This window comes from Varroa jacobsoni, unplaced genomic scaffold (genome assembly GCF_002532875.2).
Source record: "Varroa jacobsoni isolate VJ856 unplaced genomic scaffold, vjacob_1.0 scaffold_1391, whole genome shotgun sequence".
In the NCBI taxonomy this organism is placed as follows: Eukaryota; Metazoa; Arthropoda; class Arachnida; order Mesostigmata; family Varroidae; genus Varroa; species Varroa jacobsoni.
Genome location: NW_019214293.1, coordinates 121,595 through 137,515, shown reverse-complemented (window position 1 = coordinate 137,515; position 15,921 = coordinate 121,595). Strand labels below are relative to the sequence as shown.

The 15,921-nt window shown below is 43.0% G+C and overlaps 1 protein-coding gene across 4 annotated transcripts in view; it reads left to right on the top strand.

The window, feature by feature from the left end:
* The window catches only part of LOC111269511 (uncharacterized), a 121,890-nt gene that overhangs the window by 8,045 nt on the left and 97,924 nt on the right, over positions 1–15,921 (top strand). For 2 of the 4 annotated variants that reach the window (XM_086972129.1, XM_022849163.2), the window contains exon 1: positions 469–1,519. The exons of 1 other annotated variant lie outside the window; for it this stretch is intronic. The gene's annotated coding sequence lies outside the window, so the exon portion shown is untranslated. Of the gene's footprint in view, positions 1–468; positions 1,520–13,298; positions 13,739–15,921 lie in introns of those variants that run through there. One more of the 4 variants, XM_086972127.1, reaches the window with a different exon arrangement.

The following is a 15,921-nucleotide window of genomic DNA, read 5'->3' as shown; positions in this document are numbered from 1 at the left end:
ATACCAAGTTGTGTATCGCAATTGCTCCGAAACTCTGTCATCGCTACGTCGTCAGTGAACGTCGGCAGCAGAAGCGGGTGAGCTCTCGACATGAATCGGATTTAACGAGCGAAATCGCCTTGACAACGACAGCCGTTCCAGTCATAAGTGCCCCAACAACCCCCAATCTTGTTCTGCAGCAGCCACTTGAGGGATAATATACGGCCATACTATTATACAATGCCATGACCAACATCTAACCGTTATCACTTGCCAATAGCATCAACAAATAGACCTGGTAACCAGCATCGCCAGTAAGCAACCAGTAACAAGCCGATCGGTTCTACCCTGTAGCACGTAGCAACACTATAGGCCCACCGCAGCATTCCCATACTAACGGTTTGTCCCCCCTCGCCCCTCGCTGCTAATGTTTTTGTTGCCCGTTAAATCCAGTTGTCAGTGTGGCGTTGTGGTACCGCTACACTACGACCGTGGAACAGTCCGACGGAGCGGTTGTTCTGCTGACGGTTCTGCGTCTACTCCTGCTGACCGTTGCTCGTTCTATCGTTCGAATCGTTAGGGGGCGCACTACGGAGGTGGTGTTCGTTCAACAGGCAGCGCTCGCGGTGCTGTTTGGCCGTATAGCTGACTGATTGGAAAGAGGTAGGGGCAAGGGTGAAGTCGTTGCGCCGCGCGGAACCCCACACCATGCCAGTGTCGTTCCAGCTTCCGAAGGGAGCGTGCGTACCAATCGCCGCTTGACGTGGCAGTCGGTGGATGCAGCTATTGCATCGAAACAAGTGATGGTCTGGAATAACGAAAAGAACGGTAGCCGATAGCTGTGCTGGTGGTTAACGATCACGACAACGAACGTAAGGAAGAGCACTGGCGACTGCAGAGGCAAACGAAAACAAAAAAAAGGCCGTTTCTGGCCGCCTTTGTCGCTGGTTGCGAATCATAGCTAGAGTAACAAATTAATTCGCACGAACGACGCCAACATTTGGTAGCAGCAGATCAACTTAGTGCGGTTATATTGCGCAAGGAAAACGTATAAAACTAGGGATACAGTGACATAAAAAGCTTCGCTAAGGATTCTCTTTGTTCAATTACTGTGCATTCAGACGGGCTTTCCTTGTCTTTTCGCTCCCTGTCTATTACTGCATTGCTTATCAATAATTATCTTTGTAGACAGATGTAATTGTTCGATGGTTACTGACCACAACGGCAGCATACACAACAACAACAACAACAACAACAACTTTTTAACAACTTGCAGTGGATATCTATGGTTTTAGTGGTGAATTGTGTGTGATAACAGTGTGGACGGGACGGGTCCCCTTCCTTAATTGTGACGTACGGCCCATTCGCCATTGGATAGTAGCAATTAACAGAATTACCCTGCGCCTATATATATTTCCATATATAAGTGAAGAAGGGAATTGTTGATCCAACGAAGACAAAAGCTCGCTGAACCAATCGGATATCTTACAGTTGCCGTCGTCCCTTGCACACTTAACAGGATTGGGAGAAGTTGTACGCTGTAAGTACTTAGTCTATTTAATTAAGACTCGCATCTTCATTGTGTAACAACGAACGTACAAAAACCACGGCAACAGCAGCTTCAAGGTTCACTAGAAAAGTTCGGCAATGATTAGAGTCCTCTGTCCTTCGTTCTCCCTGTCGTCGTATTTGCGGGACGGTACGCTGCACCAAGGACAAAGCCAGCCTCAAATTTAGCTCGATTTCTGTTTTCCCGCAATTTACATAGACTGATTTGTTTCTACCTGCAGTCGTATTCATAGTAGTTAATTTCAATTATTCACTACACGTAACATCACCTTATCGTTCATGTTGATTACTATCTCTGATAAGTTGGCATCGTGAGACGTCTATCTCAATAACAACCTCCACTATCACGTGCGTACTAATATCCAAACTTGCCCAAAAAGTATCGAAAAACTTACAGGAGCCAAATTCAGTTAACTCGTACGACATTCTAATCAATAATTAATTCCCCCTCTTTATTTTCCGTTTGATGATGAGCTCTCCAATCTATGGCACCAAGGTGCCATTCAGACACCTAAAGAAAATTGTCACCAGCTTTAATGCCGCACATGTGTACGAAAACACATAGTACAGAAAGCAACAGTCATTAAACCCCTACATTAGTTTTAATTAGCGTGCTAGTCAATGTGGTCGGGCACGTAGATCGTTGACTATGTGGGTCTCGACGAACCAATAGAACAACGGCAACTACCACCCCCATAGCAGTAGAACCTAAAACAGTTCTAAATGTCCCTTCCCCACTCATATATGTACGTAGATACTTCGCTTACATCGAAGTACGGTCGTAATAGGTATACTCCCATACGCATTAAAGAAAGCTTTTTTTTTTATCAAGAAGCCAGTTCTGGTCCTCTGCTAATCCCTATCTGTTAACTACATCCAGCAACAATTGCCGACCCGTCTGCCTTCTAACAAGCCTCGTCTAGAAGGACTCGCTAAAATTTCATCCGATCCAACCGATGTCTCTTGGCGCATGCAGATATACACACACAGTGCCAGATGTGTCTGGCTGAAGTAAACTCATAGGTATCAGAGCTGCTTACAAGAATAAGCGAGGAAGCTCTGTACATGCCTGTTCTGATCATTGGTTAAGCTATGTAATACCTCAGTAATCAGTAACAACTGAAGAAGTAGCAGGGTTGCAACTCAACGCAGTGATAGCAGAAGCTTGGGCGGTTCTCCATGAGTTCGCCGTCTTCCGTTTTATTCGCCCTCGGCAGAAATAGCCGTTAGTGTAGCAGCACCGCGAGTGTCGTCGATAAGACAAAAGCGAAGAGAGCGTCTTTCTGCCACCTACATCGGCTGCTGCAGCTGTTAGTCCGGCTTTTTGTTTTTTAAGGGCACTGTTATTGCTACAAGCTCCGTTGTCATCATTTCCATCTTTTTCGAGCTTGTGACAATTAAAACAGCACGACAACTACGAAGCAGCAAGTCAAAGATAAAGGTCTACGAAAAAGCCAGGGCATTTATTTACTGGCGTAACTTAAAGTATCCGGCTTATATTTCTGACGAGCACAGAAGGTGTATTTTATGTATATATAAAGTGTATATATGGTAAGCAGGCAAAGCTCTGATATCGTTCACCGCCGTAGTGGTTTGCCCTTGCCCGAACCAAAGGTTGCGCCATACGCATGCGACGATAAGCCAACACCATCGCCCTGTCTACCGTGTATGGCACTGTAACGTATCTATCTCCTATATACAGCGCTGTGGATAGACGCCCAATTCGTTTACCTTTGCTGTGTTTACTTTTGTTATAGCTGCTGCTGCTTCGGTAAACGCAGCATTTCGCTGTTCCTTCAACGGTAAACGCAAGTGGCGTCGGCGTCGGCAAATACTGCTTGATCGTTGTCGGTGACGCTGGTCCTGTTAATGCTGGCGGCAGCGTACGTTGTGGCTAGGGTATCGTGGGTAACGTTCGCGCCAGCATGAGTGGCGCATGTTTCCCGTAAACGATCTTTTAGTACGAGTGAACAAACAACATAACTGATTCTGAAGCAACGTAATTCCGGGTCGATTCTCGGCCTGTGGTCAGCCACCACATGCTCTCTTGCACCGTGTAAATGCCACAGTTCATTATCATTGTCTAGTTCGGTAGCGTTCAGCCAGCAATAGCCGCTGCAGGACGGCCATGGACCGGTCCTGATCTGGACCATTACCTCGTATACACAGCTCTCTCTAACTTGTGTTGCCGTTGCTGCTGCTGCTGCTGCGTACACTTGTGTCGGGTTGATCGAGTGACTGATTTTCTTCTCTTAGTTGTGTGCGCCAAGCAAGATATGGAGGTACGAAATCCCCCGTCCACTGTCCATCCACTCCACACCCGACATCAACTTGAAGGAACACGTTACAAGAGAACTGGCCAGTTGCGATAGAGCTTCGAAATTTTGGCGATAGAAAAAATGCTATGAAGTGATAGACGAAAGCGCATGCGCAGCGGTTGTTACTACCACTGATTATACGGGAAAAATATGATGGAGTAGCCGTGCTTACTGTTGTTCAACTCGTGGTATGTTGCCACCAAAAGTGTCGTTGGTGATCTATCTTTCGATCCGTCTGCCAACACCGCTTTATGCAACCGAAAAGTTCATTATTCCTGCTATATGCATTTTCCTCTCCAGCTTAGTGCTGTTATTCTAGCAGATTTGCCTGGTTTTCCCCGTTATACTTTACATCCGTGTTTGTATAGTTGATTACTAGCGTGATTTGTTGGAAGGATGAAACAGACATCGGGAGAGGGAAGAAAAGCCGAGAAAAGCATTTACTTTTACGGAAGATAATGGCCTACAGGATCATCATGATAAAACCGCATGATCATCGTAATCACAACGGCAGCCACTGGAGGATACGCACGGCTGCGTGAGAGGCTTATATAAGGCACTGCATGAAGATCTGCATGAACCGCACTCAGCATCCTGCAACAGATAATAGCTTTGTTCCGTTGACCGCGAAATGATCATTAGCAATCGCGTTGCAGCCAATTACGTTCGCGTGGACACGTTGGCGTGAGGCATTTGACTCGCTGATGGACTCACGCTGAGTTCGCGAGCACTGCAAATACATGTCTATGAATATGTGGTACGGTGGAAACATCTGTTTAATCAGACGGTATCGGTCAAACGTGCTCAACAATTAAGCGCACCTTCATAGGCATTCATTGCGACAACGGTGTACACTGGCAGATAGCTTTGACTGTTAGAGCGGGAAAGCCTTCCGTTCCTTTGTTGTTCGAAGTAATTAGCAAGTGTTCCCGGAACAGAAGTTCTGCAGCTGTTCTATAATTCGAAACTCTGCGTTAAATCTGTTATCTGAAAAAAAAAGAAAGAAAAAACTTTCCACCAGTGAACACCACATAACAAAAAAACATGGTATACACTTCGTGGACGTTTTATGGTGTTATGATGGCAATATCCCAATAACGACGGGTTAGTTAGGATTGGGACACGACATCAATGGAAGAAGCCGAGTTCTTCTTTTTGCTAAGCGCAATTACCTGAAACAATTAACTTTATGTTATCATTCGTTACGCTCACATACATTATTCATGCGTGCATTAGGATTTCGTGTAACAGCACGAGAGTTGCGAGAGTCGATCTCTGGCAAAATTGGCGCCAAGCAACCCGACGTATCACCAATTTCCTTTCCGCAAAGTGGCGCATATGGATGGAAAACGGAAACACTATATATAGGTGCCTGAATAATTATTCAGGCACCTATATATATAGGGACATATTCATTCAACCAAATCATAAAAACGTATTCGTTTACAGCGTGCTCCGCCCTGCGATGAAAACCACGAATCATATTGATATCCTTCCAAAAGTCATTACTACAACAACTAGATTCCTATTATAGGAGGACTTCAACGGATTGATTATGTTAGGATAATACGCTCTCATCAAATCACTGTACGGTATCAATCACTGGTGCTTCTCTGATGTTATCCCTTTATTCTTTATCTTCTAAGGGTTGCCTGACTCATCCGTTAGTTGCTGCCGACGGTCGGTCATCGTCGTGCATGATTTCCTATATGAGGTATATGTATACATTTTATAGTTGAGGCATATGCATATATATATATATATTTAGTGTTGGTGGATAGGAAAACGGTGTTGTACCCTTCTGTGTAGCTTCGAAAAGGCGGAGAAGCCACGCGATACTGGCCAGACAGGAAGGCATCATCAGCTCTCGCATATAACTAGACTATGACAATAATAAGTAGTGGAACATCGCAATTGGCCTCTTTTTATCCTGTGAAACAGTATCGACGAACAGTCATCTGATAAACCAGTTGACTGATCGCCGATCGAACCACAAAAAGAACAACAATAAGTTTGTTTTTATATACACAATTTTGTCTCTGACAATGGTAGATGAAGTTGACGTATGCAAGCATCACGTCAGTCCTCGATTGCCTGTCGGTCGCCTGTTTGTCACGGGTCACTGGTAGTTCGACCCCGCGCGATCTTGTGGCAGCAGTCGCGTACCTGTAAACAGCTACGAAAGACGAACCATCGAGGCTATATTGATCGGCTTTGCTAGTTGTATCATGTAGCGAGACACGCTCACGTAACTCGTCTAGACGCAAATTACTATTCTCGCAGTGACGTACGTATGTGTAGAACGCCATCGATGGAAGCAGTGGCTGTCATCTGCGTATGCTCACTTTATGCTGTCCTAACCCAGACCAGGCTAACGGATCTATAATTAAGTAAACATATCTCTCCTGTGGTTCTGCTGTTACAACCATTACAGTTGAACGGGCAATTCCATAGACGAAGTACGAACGCAATGGTTAAATGATTCGTATTATATTACGCATCTTGTCATTGAAGCAGGTCTCTGCAAATAGCCAATGCTTTTGGCAGAAACGATGGCGTAGCAGCTGTTTATATGCATCCAGAAAGTCAACAGGGTCATGATCAACAATTTCCGCTGTAACATTACTCTGATCGGGGGCTTCCTCAAGCCATTTATGCACCTCGTATCTAGAGGGGCAGACTGCCGTAAACGATCTTTCTACCTACTTGCTGAATGTGTTCATCATGAAAACAATACAATCGCCGGACTGGTGGAATTGTGCTTTGAATATTTAAACGGCGAACGATTACGTGTCATTCGTCAGTCGGTCCCATGTATAGATGCTATTGACCGTACGTTATATGGCATACCCATTATTGTCTAGCAATGTATTATAGACTTCCCAAGTAGCAGCTTCCTTCTACCCAACCATCTGAGGATGCTCGGAATGAGGTTACCCCGCACATAGGCCAATACACCACACGCAAACTGTTATAGACGCTACTATTAGAGGCACTATAGCACTGGTAACGACGGTAGCAAATAAAAATGAAAAAGTTACGCATGCAATGCGTCAAGGAATATACGCTGGCCTATGGCTGACACGCTTTCAAAGATCTAAACCCCTCCGATGCAGGCCTCTGGATTGTTCATTCAGCCCATAAGTGTCCATGACCTTTTTTGCTTCTCCGCAGCAGTGTATCTTCGCCAATAAGACATGTATCTGCAGTTTTTTGTCGTTAGCTATCAGTTCTTCCCTTACTATACACAAGTACAAACACACACAGACACACCGAGTCATGTTCAATTGGCAAGAAGTACAACCGTGGCTCCATAGAGTTAAAATGACGTCAAGTGGACACAACCCGTCATTCGTCACTTGAGTTAGGTAGTAGATTGTTGGAGAAGACGAGTGAATGATTCTAGTACGACCTTGGCTTATATGTCTGTTGATCGTATGGTTGTGTGTCTATACTGTATTAGAGTCACGCTCTCGTTAGGGGTGAACGAGGCAGTTATAGCAGCTGGGTAAAATACATCAAAGATAATTTTTTTTGTTCACTCATCAGTAGTGTGATTCCTTTCTCCTAGATTCCCTCTAGAATTTTTGTAGTGCTTACTACTGTAAGTGGAATTGGTACGAGCGTTCTCGGTCATAAGTAAGCCGTCTTTTATGCAAATAGCAACGACAGGTACAACAGCTTTTACTGCAGTAGCGGAGCGCTCTCTACCGTAGTTGCGTTAATCGATAAATGGTTTGTAAAGTTACTTTGGTGACGCTTCTTCTGACCGCCATCGTTATCACTAGCAGACCATTAAACTTTGGTATAGCGTATGCAAACTATATGTAGAAGAGCTGATAGTCTAGTTGACTAGATGTCCGCAACTACGCCAACGTTACAACGAAAACCTCGCCCAAACAGGCGTCTGTTTCGTCTATCGCAGCTGCATGGATGCCCCTGCAAGCAGGGCGAGCAGCAGACGTGACTGTACTTTTAACGACCCCTTAGTCTAATGCCACCTATTACTTCTAAGGATTTGGCGGCGCTGCAGATGTTAGGGCCGCCGTCGCCGCCGCCGCCGCCGCCGCCGCCGCCGCCGCCGCTGGTACTGCTGCTGCTGCTGCTGCTGACTGTTGCTATGATGAGACGCCTACGAAGATGAGCGTTTCATGAAAAAGTAATTCGTTTATCCTGGCGAATAACAACGGTAAAGGCCGTCCCTTGCATGAAGCAGCATTAGCAGGTTTAGCAGAAGGAAAAAGAAGTCGGCGGTATTCACGCATTCGGTAGTCCTCATTCGGTTGCCATTCTTATTTAACGACAGCAACGGTAAACTGCAACGCAGAGTAGGGATTCATAACCCTACATCCCTAAACAGTATGTATCTATAGTGTATATATAGAGCTACATATTAAAGAGGTAAGAATGTAGCTAGATGAGTAACGTAAATCTAGCCGTGGTCCTATGCCGCATCTTTTGTGACCGCTGTCACAGTAGTAGCAGTAACGATGAGGCGATGAATTGCCGTTATATGAAGAAGAATGTAAAGACCTGTTATAAAGCAAGGATACTGGGGGGGCCGTAATGGTAAAAAAAAATTCTAATCAAGAGGATAGATGAGGTGAAGATGGGCGCAAGAATAAAATTATGAAAGAGATATATGAGATAGGAACGAAGCTCGTATGATCATTATGCATTTATTAGACCTAAAGTTGATGTAGAGAGATAATTTCTATTCGTTTATCACAATTAGTACCATTGTGAGATAGAATTATGGATTTGATAAATTCAGTCCGGAGTCGTTGATGACTCTACTAACGCTCAAGTAGCAAAAACACCGCAGACACGACTTCCCTAATCTGTACTGGTGACCTGTCTTGAAATACATCCGAACCATAGACAACGAGTACATAGATATATAAAACTATTTAGGCGTCAGCTAGTTTGATAGTATCAGCTGAGACAGAGAATGGGTAAAATGACGTCTAAACAACTACTGTTACATCAGCGTTTGGTGTAAGCTCTGACCAAATGTCTTGACCACATGGGATAACTGGGACATACGTACTGTAAAGTGTGGACGTTCTTGTATCTATCGAACCCCGTGCACTGGGCTAACGCAAAGCTTGGGGGTCTAAGTCGTATTGTAATTAAGCTAGCATAACTTAACGTGGTTTGTTTCTAGGATTATCGCGAAAAATTACTATCTTGAGTCACAATTATTATGAAAGTACCGTCCAATTACGCTACTGCCTAGACTCCACCACCATACCTAAAGCATGTGCGCGCCACGTATAGAGACATGATACTTTGGTAGCTATAAAAGTTTACAGTTTTGTGGCTTGTACCTTAGACTTACAAGTCAATTAACCTGCTAGCCCGAGTAATTTAAGTAAAGGACGAAAAGGACTATTCTAGTAAGCGCCATAACGATCAGGAGATCCAACTCCTATTTTTTTTTTTTTTTTTTTTAACAAAAGAGGAAGTCCAAGTGACAGATTGGCGTACGAACAAAGACGATCTTTATTCCCCAAAAGTTCCCGCTTCAAATAGACTTAAACATAGACACACTTGTGCTTAGCCTGGGAAGCAAAACAGCAACGTGAGTAATGATTAAGGAGAAACAATAAAAAAAAAATGAAAGAAAAACATAAAAAAAAGCTACTACAATCAAAAATTTCAATTTTATGGCTGGACGTAATGCGGTGATTGTAACAGGCCAAATATCGCTTAATGGAAATAGGTACCATAACTATGGATAGCTAAAGCAAGAACTTTTTATTGATATAAAAGGGAAGTTCGCAATCGTTGTTATTATTAATAAAAACATGAAAAAGCAGATGACATTTACTATAAATATAGCACTATGTGGTGGGGCGCCATTTTGTCTTGTGCAAAAACATGCAACTATGATATATATGATATGAAGTAGCAACACCGCCGAAACTGCTTCGACCAACGGTGAAATGCAAGTTCGTTGAATGATCGTTAGCGACGGGACACATAAAGGCTTTATGTTCATAAGCTGTTCACATACCGACAAGAACTTGGGCATAGGTCCGACGACTGAGTTCGAGGATTTAGATGATTTTCGATAGCACCGTTAATACGTTCAATTGAAATCTCTGTATCCGTAACGATAAAAACGTGTCCATATATATCATCCGGAACAGAGAACTTTCGGACGTTTATATCAAAATATCGCGGGTCTTCTGACTTCGCAAAAAATGGTTAGGCAAGTTTGATACAGTTGGGTAGCCTTGATTTTAGGTTAGTGGGTGATGTGTTTGCTTTGCTAGCCTTACGGGGATAGGTTATGGTTAGGTTCGAACTTGGGCATAGACGAACTTCGTTTTGTACTAAGAGCCAGCTATGTCATGGAATACTAGATGTACGACTCGGAAAAAAAATTGGAAATATTTAAGCAAGAGAAAAAACCGTTTCAATAACGCGTTGCAGTTCAGTGGGAACTTTTGCTGGAAAAACGACATCATTAAAATTGGTTTGTCTTCCTTCACGAAGTCGTGTTTGTATCGCCTTCGTACGTCAACTTCTTTCCCACTCATCTACCGTCAGCGTGATTATAAAGCTAAAATATCATTGGCTCTTTTAGTTTAACTCCTTTAGTTTAACGCAAGGCGAACTCACGTCCCAGAGCAGTGCCTAATTTGGTAAATCCTGTAACCCTTTAAAAGCGCTGATAACTTACAAGAAGCCGACGAATTTTCTCAAGAACAATATCTTCTTCGCTCGTTGCCACGTCACGCTACGTTCGACAACCCTCTAGTTCCGGGCTGGCGAGCAGGTGGTTTGGCACTTGTGCACAATAATTGCCGTGAAACCCAGTAGTTATTCGGCCTGACTAATCGCAATGATGGCAGAAATTAACTTCATGACGATGGTTCAGGGAGGTGTCCGACGCGCCAATGGGATGAATTCAAAGGTACAGAACAGACGCTTCAACAATAATTAACAATTGCTCCTATACTTCATAGAGACTTCACTCATTCACTAACGAGCGTTGCTGTTTAATATAGACAACGCAATAGATGTTGTTGATTTCTTTTTTACAAAAACAGTACCGACAAAAACAAACGAAAAAATCAATTATTTTTCTAGATGTGCCCGGTGTCATTGTGACTGCAGGCGGTCTTCTTTGAATTATGAAAGACTATAGGGATGGGACTGGCAGGCTTTCAGAAAGACGAAGCCCCTGAAATCAACCGGCAAGAAATGATGATAGCAGCAGCTTGTAACACAAGTAATTCTAATGGTGATAACAACAATATTCATGATGATATGGACGAGATGTAAACAGCTAGGCAAAACGACCGTTGAAGACGGTAACTCTTATAACCGCTATGGAATCTTTCTGTTTCGGGCTTTACATTACTTATGTTCTTACAGCAGAAACGAATTAAGGGAAAACCTGCTACAGAAGGTGACTATAGAACAGCATGCGCACAAATATAGATAAAGCTCCTATTGACGCGCCACGGTTTCAATCGAAATTTTGCTAGAATTTGATGTGAATAGCCGTTCTAAAAATTATTGATCAGGGATACAGATTCCGGCTGACGACGGGAAAGGTCTATTGTTGTTACAGTTACTTGAGCGTTGTACTTATCATAGTCCGTTTGGTAGCTTTTACGTCCTTCGATAAGGCAAATATTTTGCTGAAATACGCAACGCGCCTGTCATTATTTAGTATTGATCTCGAAGGTGGGCTAAGAATCGAAAAAAGCTGAAAAAACCACAAACGTTAAATATCCCCTATATCTATATAGTGTTTCGTTGATGATGGCTGGGAGACATGGAACACCCGCTTACGGCGCGATTCTTCGTCTTAACGTAAATCGGTTGGATGAAGGCACAGCATCTACGTCGTTATCGAAGCGCGCTATTAGAAAACAGCATACTCCATTAGTCCACCGTTGATAGACGTGTCTCCAGAATAGGATATTAAACCAGACGCGTTTTATTCATCAGCTTCCTCTGCTTTGTTGATATCGCATTAGAATTTCGGTAATGGCTTGTGCGGTTACTATTTATTGATGCCACCATAATGATACAATAAAGGAGACAAACGCACGGTCCACTGCTTGTTCCCTCAAAAAAAAAAAAAAAAGGGCCAAACGCGACATCGTAATATGCATGAATTCAAATAACTATAATTAATGATACGCATCATTAATTGTCATCATTTAAATAGTGGACTGTCAGTACCACTAAAATGAGAACTCGGTGACTCAAATTGACCGATTAGAAGTGTAACTCCGAAAACTTTATTTTCCTTTTTTAATGTGATCATTTCAAATAGAACCACCTGTTGCTAAAGATAGAAAAAGTGCTCTGTTATTATATAAAACGTTGCAAAAGTAGAAAATCTATGGCAGTACTGGCTCGGACTTGAACTTTATTTCATGATACCACCGTGTTAAGGTAAACATCTGGCAACTGGAATGCTACCTATAACGCATAGATATTGAACACGAAGCTCAAACGACAATAGAACTAACAAGTATGTAGCAACAAAAATTTCGGCCCCTTCATTTGCATCATACACGTTACCTTGAAAGTACCTACCTCAATGGCTTCATTTAGGCACAAGCGATGGCTAAAGAAAATTGCTCAACGAGGCTTGTTCGTAAATGTAATGGAAATATATAGATACATAAATCACATTAGGCGCCAATGCATGCCGAAATTTCCACAGAAAAAAAAAGGAGATTATAAGAACAGTCTGGTGTTGACGGAGAGATCTTGGTGATGTAACACTTAATCAACCTTATGTGATCAATGTACAAATGCGCTTATATAGGTACGAAATCTGTAGTGAAACCGGAAAGCTTTGTACGCCTATTCTGGAATTCGACCTTCAACAACAGTTCGTCCTACGTTCAGCGTCGAACCGCTGTTGAAAAAGGACGATGCTATCTGACGGTCGGTGCATGAGCCACACGGTTTCATTCGACTGATTCCAATCGCCAGCGGTGGTCAACAGTGGCGGCCACGTACGTCGCCGCTACGACAACGGTGAAAACAACCGCCATCCAGCCAAAACGCGGCGGATGGAAGCGGCCCGTCTCCGAAGAGACCGCGGATACGAAGAAGGCCTGCAGTTGCTGCTGCCAGAGCAAAGAATGATATCAGCGAACGAAACTGATTTCGGGAATTGAGTTGGTAAAAACAACAGAAAATCAATCACTGACCATAGCCACACAGCGATACGGCCATGATATCGATTTGTGTAAATCTATATTTCGAGTCAAACCCTTAGATGGCTATTAATATTATTACTATTACCTTTTGGGATTCTGTCGAGCTGGTGCCGAAGCAGCTCTCGAGTGAGACGCCTATGAGAATAGGAGAAGGAATAAAGACCGGGTACTAGCAGATAATATACACGACTGTGTGTTGGATTTTTACGTAATTTTTTTATGTTTGCAGGGCTGAAGACCGAAAGGACGGAGGTCCCCGAGCGTTGCTGCCTGTAGTGAAACTATCTCAGGCATTTCTATCTTGTTCTGCTACTCAATAAAGTATTTGGTATAATCGCGCTTTGCAAGTTGGAACTATCAGTCGCAATGATGGAAGATAGAATTTCGAATGCACTTATCGTTCGTGCCGCTGGCTCGTTGATGGTCTTTGAAACACCGAATGGTGGCAAGTTGGATGGAATCAAGCGGGCATCGCTATAGGAGAATAAGCGCGGCATAGAAATTTCAGACGCAACAGAAAACAATTCTGAACGGTGGAAGGCGCTAGCGTTTTCGTCGCCGAGAGAACTGTGACGAACAAACCGAAAACAGTAGTATCTTCAGCATGTGGGATAACAATCGGTCTGATCTGGGTGACCGTGAAAGAAAACTCTGAATAACAACCGCTGCGTAAGTTGTTGTTGGCTGCACTACGATTGAATATTGATGGCTACCTGAAGGTCTCATTAATAAAGCCTTCGCTTATCCCGTTAGCAGGCCTCAGCTGATATTATCGTTAGTGGCGCTACCTGCTATACGCTACATGTGCCACAATAGCGGGCCTAAAGCAGACAGCTTCGGAATATATTTTGATTATGCAAAGTATTAATTTGCTACATTCACACAAACAGAGCAAAACGTATATGCCTAAGTATTATATATTAAATGGCTGGTATTATTCGAACTTACAGTAACTGACTTGCTAGCGAATAGCATCCGTACCTTTAAGCTGCACTTCTGTTACGGTCAAACGTAGTAACACTGAACATCTTCTTCATAATTCTTTTGCAGCATCCAGCGGATTGTAGCTACTATATATCTTCCATACAAATACCCCGTCGCGCATTCACTGACCAAGGATAGATAGAGAAGGTTCTGGAGAATTTACACCCAGATACGATACTATGTACAATATATGCTAAGCTTTGTTATCACCGCCGGTTTTCAAATCAGTTACAACGTCAATTTGTTTAGTCATCTGTACTTAACTCGTCTGTTTGTCATTGGCTGTTTGCCATGATAGGAATCAGTGTTGCGTTACTGATACCAATCGTGGGAAAATTTGAAGAGGGGATTGCCCAGGCTATACAACTTTCCCGTTCACCTGGCGCTCAGTGTATATCGTTTAATCCGTAAACATAGCTGTTTTTCACACCGCATTAAGAACGCAGGTATTGTCTACGGTCGTAAAACATCTGCAAGTTTGGGGGGCAGTTAAATGAGTACATGTACTTCAATTGTATCTTCTAGTTAACTTTTTGGGGTATCTTTCTCTCGTACGGATTACTAAAACTACACACAGTGCTCGTCGTAGTAGTAACTAGCACGGAGGCTGTAGATAACGATAATTAGACCAGTGTAAGTACGTAAGCCGCAAAGCGGTGACACAAATCGGACAGCTGGTATAGTAAATGTTGACACTACCTTGACCCTTCTCCTTCTACCTGTCTGTTTTGTTGGCACACCGTGGACATTCCTCTTTTTTTTTAAAGGGAGAAGAGCGCCATTAAAATTAGAGCAAGTGGGCGAGGTAATGGGGCAAATCTGAGACCCAACACAGCGGATCTACCTTAACTAACAATAACCACCAATCGTAACGAACCGACCATACAGAGTGAATACTACTTGACCACATATTCACTTTTTATATTATGGCCTAACATTTCTTTGGCGATTGCTTAGCCACCAAATCATTTCATTGTTACCCAATCTAATGGTAGGTTTAATCGGGCGACAATTTTTCAGATATTAGCATACTGAAACTTTCGAGCAACAATTCTTTTATGCATTGTACGATGAAGAACCATTCGACGAAACCTATTAAATCTTTAGGTAATGTCTGTCGCTGCCCAGCTTTGCTCAAAGATACCCGAGCGCTCCCGATGACAACTGGGCTGGGGCGAGCTGCCATAAGCGAAACCAATAATGGCACACGAAAGGATGAAAAACACTAGGAAAAAGAAGAAATATTTTTTAAATAGAAAACAGGCGGAAAAAGTGGGCAGCAGAACCCAACAATAACAACAAGGATTCGAAGAGAGTAATGATAACAGTGAAGACGCTGAAGCTGATGAAATAACGGTATCATGCAGTGGATGGCCACGAAACAATTGTTCCTATCGTGTTCGATGTCGTGGCAACGTTGTTGTTGCTGTTGTTGACGACAATGATGGAAATAATGGCGATGAGGGCTTTCGACGGCGGTTATTTTAGTCAGGTTGTCATTGCTACAGGAAAATAGGCGAATTTGCCAAAAAATGCACTAATATTGCTATCGTAAATGACAGTAACGTCAACTTATATATATACATATATAAGTATTATACATATATATATATAACCGCTTACCACCAAACGACCCTGGTAGTTCGTGGAACTATGAAAAGTAACCATACTGAAGTCATTCCTATCGTGTTATCCTGTCCCACCAACGAAATCCGAAGATAAACCGACTTAACACAATGACATTTGGATGTTCGAATACCTCGTACTCGTAACCTTTCTCCTTAAAGTCGTTCCAGATGCTAGACTGGTTTATGTCCTAAAAGCGAGCGCAATAACAACGCAACCAATCATTAATGTTAATATGGCTC